The sequence below is a fragment of the Atractosteus spatula genome, unplaced genomic scaffold (assembly GCF_055471065.1).
Source record: "Atractosteus spatula isolate fAtrSpa1 unplaced genomic scaffold, fAtrSpa1.hap1 Scaffold_83, whole genome shotgun sequence".
NCBI classification, from domain to species: domain Eukaryota; kingdom Metazoa; phylum Chordata; class Actinopteri; order Semionotiformes; family Lepisosteidae; genus Atractosteus; species Atractosteus spatula.
In genome coordinates, this window is record NW_028296916.1 from 41,673 (window position 1) to 48,626 (window position 6,954).

At 39.1% G+C, this 6,954-nt stretch overlaps 1 non-coding gene across 1 annotated transcript; it reads right to left on the reverse strand.

Moving 5' to 3' along the window:
• Positions 1–4,124: 4,124 nt before the first annotated feature.
• On the reverse strand, positions 4,125–4,196 carry trnaa-cgc (transfer RNA alanine (anticodon CGC)). Its single transcript has one exon. It is a non-coding gene; the product is annotated as a tRNA-Ala (tRNA).
• Between the last annotated feature and the right edge of the window lie 2,758 nt (positions 4,197–6,954).

Below are 6,954 nucleotides of genomic sequence, written 5' to 3' on the forward strand. Positions count from 1 at the left end.
TGACTTGTAGGTTGTTCTCTCGAATCACAAATTCCCGGTTAAAAAAAAAATCTCTAACCGTTTATTTTGCCAGCCGGTAATATTTCTTCTGCACTGATAACCAAGAATTGGATTTCATTTTCCGCAAGCTGTGTGAATTTCATCAAAAATAAGTTTTCCAGAAAGGAAATGAACACATGCATTTAACGAAAACAAGCCCTTTGTGAGTGCCCAAAATGGTACGTTCTGTACTACAAGAAAGGAAGAAAGACACGGCGGGGATTTGAATTTCGTTTTTTTTGTTTAATAAAGAGGCGCTTTAACCAACTAAGCTACGGTGACAGGATAACCATCACCTTTTACAGCCAATTGGACACACCGCTCTGAGACATCTGCGTTCAGTAAGCGCTGAACCTGCTCTCAGAGCAAATTGCCTCCTTTACATAGCAGCCCCGACACTGAGAAACGAAGAGAACTGGCTTTAATCTGGCATTTTTCATGTCCAATGCGTTTGACATCTCCCAAGGGCGACAGAGTTCTTTTGCGACACTATTTCTTCTTCTTTTTTCTTTCTGTAAGCTTTGATAAAAAAGAAAAATCGTGCAAGGGAAAAATGTACTTTTTTTCATAGAGAAAACGTGCACCAGGAAATGTGATGAGAAGAAATGATTTAACATGATACGTGACCTAATTTATCGGAGCAAATGCTCACCCAGCAAGGTCTGGAGAGGTTGGAGAGTCTGGTGGATGTGATAATTATACGGTGTTGTGGAAGAAAACAGTCTTTCTCTGAATTCTCAATCAATCGGAATTTCAGTGCGAAACATAAAACCCTTGTCATATTTAAAGAGATTATATTTTAAAACTCATAAAAATCAGAAAACACATGTTTCTCACTTTGAAATTTTAAACGGAGCGGTGCATTACTAGTAGCGGCGCTGAGCACACTATGGGGGAATTCAGGTTATGTGAAATGCCAGCGGTTTAGTAAATAACGCGTCTGATTTCGGATCATAAGATTGTAGGTTCGACTTCTACCTGGCTCGTGTAAATTATATTCAAGCTCCTCAGTAATAGATGTCTATTATGTAATGAACCGCACCTGAAAGCAAACGTTGGGTCTGTTTCCTTTGTTTTCCAGCATGAAATAGCAAATCGTTACAAAAAGCACCTGCTAATGTCCAATAGCGTTTTTTTTTTTCAAATTACATTTTCAGGCTTCAGACACTTTTTTAATAAAACAAAAGTGTCCGGAAACTCATTTACTTTCAGGTTTGCTTGAACCTGTATTAAAAAAGGTTATCTGAAACTTCCGGGATTCCATTCTCTGATGCAGCTGTCTCTAAAGTTGGACGTGATGTTTAGCAGATGTGAACGGTGCCTTTTCTCTTGTGTTCAAGGCTATTCGCTGTGTGAGCTCCACACTGCGTGTCCTGTACTGCTCTATTTTGTTTAGATTATCTATGTGGTGTACAGATAGAACTCAACTGCATGGTGTGAATTCCGTGTTCAGGACCAGCAGAACCTGAAAAACCAATAGCTGACACGCAGCTTTCTGATCTGGAATCAAACGCGCTACCGTTGCGCCACGAGGTCATACCTGTCAGCGCCTTTGAATTCCCCAAAGGAGACAAATCAGCTTCACAAAAAAAAATCCGTTAAGAGCGCCGCTCTTCCGAAGAGACTCTTCTTCCCAGACCACATTTTATTCTTCCTGCGCAACTCTTGTGCAGGTGTTGTTCTCAATTACAGATCCAGGAACACTGATTTTTTTTTCCTATTTTTTTAAATTAAGTACCCCATGGTGCAACGGTAGCACGTCTGACCGCAGTCTTCACCTTAAAGTTCAATTCCCCAAGCCTTTTGACCTTATATGTCCATCCCTTCTCGTCAAAACGCGTATTTTCACAGGGTACCCTTCAGAAACCGCAGTATAGAATGAAAAAACTCCAGTAGATCTCGGCCGCTGTTGGTGATTTTCATTTAAAAATAAATGAATCTCTGGAAATTTTACGGAGTGTATCACTTTCACCGAGACCGAGAAGTGTTAAGCTGTACATGAGTCTTTGTGGTTCGGTTGTTAACCAAAAGGGTGGTGGTTTGAGCCCTCCCAGGGACGCTATGAGCCTTTTAATGTACACACCCGTCTCACTTTATCTCCACGGCCGGTCTTGTACCGCAATCAAATACAGAGCCCGTAGGAGGCAGTAAGCCCGCGTATATAGCTCGCTGTGTATATAATGAAGAAGCAGAGGTTAGTTTCTCATCTGCGCGTTACAGAGCCTTACGCAACTCGTACTGTACGAACAGCTAGAGTTTGATCCCGGCACCGGCTATTAGTTGAAAGGCCATTGTAAATGACGTGTAAGAGATTTATAGATAGATACTTTATTGATCCCGTGAGGGAAATTAATAAAGCTTATCCAGCTGGCTTTTATGTTTCACACTAAATTGCGATCTTGAAACCAAAATAATTAGAAATATGGAACACAACCGTTGTTCCCCAAGAAGGAAAGCTGTTTAACACTGTCGTCACTCCTTTTTATTTAACCCAGATTGTGAAGACAACTCTGCCCTATCAAAGGAAAATGTTGCACAAAAGTTGGAAAGCACACTCTGAATCCATCTGTACTGTATACTTGATTTCCGCGATCCGTTCAAGGCTGCTTGGTGCTTCGCAAGCGAGTCATTTCAGGGAAGAAACTCAGTTTAGAGAACTACTGGTGCATTTTCACTCATTGAATTTGATCTTTGTACTCTCTTTTCATTCTCAGCTATAATATTTCAAAATTACAGTTCGGATTTGTTGGAAAACTTCACAGGCATTATTAAGTTAGGACTGTACAATTGTATTTTAATATCTTGGTATATTTACCTTCATTTTAATATGGATGTAACCATAAATGTTGTACTTTTGTCGTACTTTTTAAAACATTTTAACTGAGGACGCACGACGACTATTATACCTTGTGATACATGCAAGACATCTGTAAACGAAGATGTAATTACAGTCAAATTGGCAATTAACAGAAAACCACAATTTGTATAATATTATTTCTCTATGTCGATGATTAGTTGAAGGATTTGAAGAAACTATATATTATTCCTCGATATCGATGATCAGTTGAAGGATTTGAAGAAACAGCAGCGATAGCAGGTGATTTTGGTTTTGAACCCATCTTTACACCTCAATAATCCATTTGTCCTCGAAAAAAGAAAAGACAGGCATGTTTTGAGTCTCATAATGATCATCTTCTCGATCCAAAGAAACGTATAAATTTGATTCCTTCCGTAGTATTTTGGATTTTCTTACAATGATCTCACGAAGTATTGCCAGGATCTATATCTAGCGTTCGGTACCGATAAAACTGCTGATATTGATTGAGTAGAAATCTATGATGTATTGACAACTTTATCTGAAGCGAGAAGTCCTAGAACGCTGCCTATGATGTGTTAGGATTCATACCAAGATATACTTTTTGTTTTCAACCCAAAATGCTGCTAATGCATTACACATTATATGAACATTACCAGTTTTGGTACCTTCTCTGCGCGATTTTTCAAAACTGAAACTAATTACAAAATTACTTAAGATCAACCATGACAAAAACATATAAATCAGGACTAATATTAATATCAACTGATGTTACTACAGAAAAAAACTACAGTTAAAATTTAACTGAAATATTAATAAGACTATGCAAGCCTAAAAAGTAGAACAATTCAATTTATATAACTTTTTTTTTGAGAAATGGCCTCACACACCGGAAGACACTAACGTTTCTCTTCGTTAGAGTATGTGAATAACAGTTTAACCCAAAATGTTTGGAGTCCAGAGGGAGGACTCGCTCGCTGAATGATCTCTCAAGAAATCCCTGGTGAGATTCAACAGGTGTTTTCTTCAACAGCCACTAAAAGACTGATGACCTTCTCTGGATTTTCTGAATATGACATTAAATTAGTTCAAATCATTTGGTAGTTAACAGAACGAAATGCTTTGGAGGTACATTTAAAACAGCAGAGCAACACTGTAGCACTTCGTGTGTGACTGAAATTAATTGTGTAAACCTGTCTCTCTATGAACACGAGCAAAGAGTTCTCACTCCACAGAAGACTGTGATGTGAGCACAGTAATATAAGACACCTGGAGATGCCGGGGATTGAACCCGGGACCTCATACATGCGAAGCATGCGCTCTACCACTGAGCTACATCCCCTAGGGTGCCGATCGTGGAACTGACGTAAAGATGTTCATATGTTCACTGAACACAATCCACCCTTCACGAAGAATGCCTGCAGTTTCCCACTTTCGCGTTTCTTCTACTACAAAGTAAATTAATGGGAATGAAGAAATAAGGAAGGGAAAATAATCGCATCGAAGCTTCCAGAGACTAGGCAAAATGAATAATTTATTTTTATATCCAGTCACATGGGCGACGGTGGTTGATTCTTCAACGGGGGGGGTGCGTTTTTCTACCTCCTTACTCGATTGTCTTTCAATTATGTTTTCTTTGAAACCTTTTTGCATCTTTTAAGTGCTTGCGATTAAATTACGCATAGAAAAACACCAGTACAGTTGATGTTCATGGACCGATGCACACAACTCCAGTGATAAAGCCCTGTTTGTAAATATTTTAAAAGAACGTTAAAGGGCGAAACAACGCTCCAACCACGTGAATGGTAACAAGAAGGATCGTTTTCTTATTTAATATATGCTTTTGAATTGCCTTGTCAATACACACAGGCTTTAGAGATGGACAAATAATTTACAGTGGTGTTTGTAAACAAAGATGGAACATGTTATTTCTATACCAGGAAGAAAGGAGCAGACTCTTAAACTTTAAGAGACAGAAACAACACCTCATCACAGCTAACACTAATTAAAATGACATCACAACAGAAGAGTGAAGCCTTGAGTGAATCAAATTAGTTTTTGTTGGTCGTCTGTGTCTTCATAACTTTGTAGGTGAGAGAGAGGATTGCGAAAATGTGCAGGTGCTTCTCAGAAGTGCGTTGGTGGTATAGGTTCCTTCAAATAACTGAGCCAGTGCATCCCCAAATCTTTTCAAGATGATCTGTGATCCGGTAACACATCTCCTGAAACTAACATTCGAGGTAGGAAGCATGCTCTTAAACACCAAAACACTCAAAAAGGAAGAAGCAGATCTCTGTACACAAGACGGTAGTGCGATATTAGAATTTCTGAGTTTTTGCCGGATTCAGGCTCCTTCTCAGAGGTCCTTGCTCGCCAAATAACTTTGCATCTGAGGAAGAGCACCACGGAAAAAAACCCAACTCAACAAGCGAGCGCGTTGGTTGCTCTTGCTCTTAATGCAAGGAGCTGTTTTTTTTTTCCTCGCAATAATCATTATTAACCAGAAACAGCAGCACAGGTAGGTCGCATTTGTGATTATGTCACTTCTCTGCTTCAGCAAGGTCAATAAAAGACTCTGAAAGTAGTAAAGCAAAACTGAACTCAAAATCATATTAGGAATTCTGAGCGATATCTCCATACAGGTAATCTAATAAGAACGTTGAAATATTTGAATATCATCTCTTTATATATTTCGCTGCTTTTTACCTGGAGTAAAACTATTGGATTGAAGGAATGCTAACCGCTGGGTTAAAATGTATAGTTGTTATTTGGAGAAATCTGTAAACTCGTGATCTTATATGTTTTAAAAGACAGCACAGGAAAAAACGACAGTGCTGATTATTTTCCAGAGATGGAGCACTGATGACCTATCCGAGCTGATTGATAAAGCCCACCCAGTGGATACTCTAGCAGAACGTCAAAGAACATTCACCTTTGTATCCAAGGAAACCACAGGAACAACATCAAGAAGCACAATCAATTCCCCTTTTAAATCTTTCCTGTAAGGTATGCTATGTGAAATCATGAAGTTAATCCTCTGATCTCTTTTGATCACGAACAAAGTATTTCTGATGGAGCGCTATGTTCAAAGATTTAATAAGCTTTACCCCTGCCAACGATTCGGTGTGAAGAAGTAAAAGTTTCACAGGCAAAAGCAGCTTGCCACCACAGCCAATATTAAATGTACTTGCTGGCACACTATCATGTGCATTGGCTCAAAAGTGATCTCGGCAGACGTTTTTCCCTACATAAAGCTGAAAGTGCCAAAGAGAATTTCTGTTGAGAAAACAAAATATTTCTTCTGCCTTGATGTTAAGCTGACAGCCTGTCTTTTAGAAAGTCTATCTCTTAACACCTCCCGCAGCCTAACAAAAAGTGCTTTTACTGATCGTATTGTAGGTCTTAAAATACTAACATTTGGCAGTGGTGGGATTCAAACCCACACCCCAAGAGAGACTGGAGCCTAAAATCCAGCACCTTAGACTACTCGGCCACACTACCTTCCTCCATACCCATCTTCCTCACATTGCTGGCTTGGACTGGGGGGGCTTCAGCTCTTGTCGTCTAATCTAATGATATCATGACATGTGGAAGTGACTGCACCTTCATCTTCCGGGATGCTTTCAATAGCACAAACGCTAATTTCACCGGCACAAACGTAGCAATAACAAAGGAGGTGGGATTCATCCTTTGTGCTGTTTGTAGGGGCGCAACTCTACGGTGATCTACTGACTTGAAGAGCAGAAATCAAAATCCTTTGCTACTACTGTTGCTTTTTTCATAGTTTCTTCAAATCCTTCATTTGAACGTCGATTTTGAAGGATATTGATGATAATACCACATAAATTGTGGTTTTCTTGTGATCGCCAATTTTATTCAAATACCAGCCTTTTTTACAGTTCCTTCTGTGTTTCACAAGGTGTAATAGCCCCCCTCGCATCCTCAGCTAACATATTTTAAAATTACAATAGATTATACAGCATGCATGTTTACATTTATATTAAAATTAAAGTAAATAAACCAGAATACATACAGTGCTATCCCAATAATTCTTGTCAGGTTCTCCAACAAATCTGCGTTGTTATTTTAACATGTTTCAG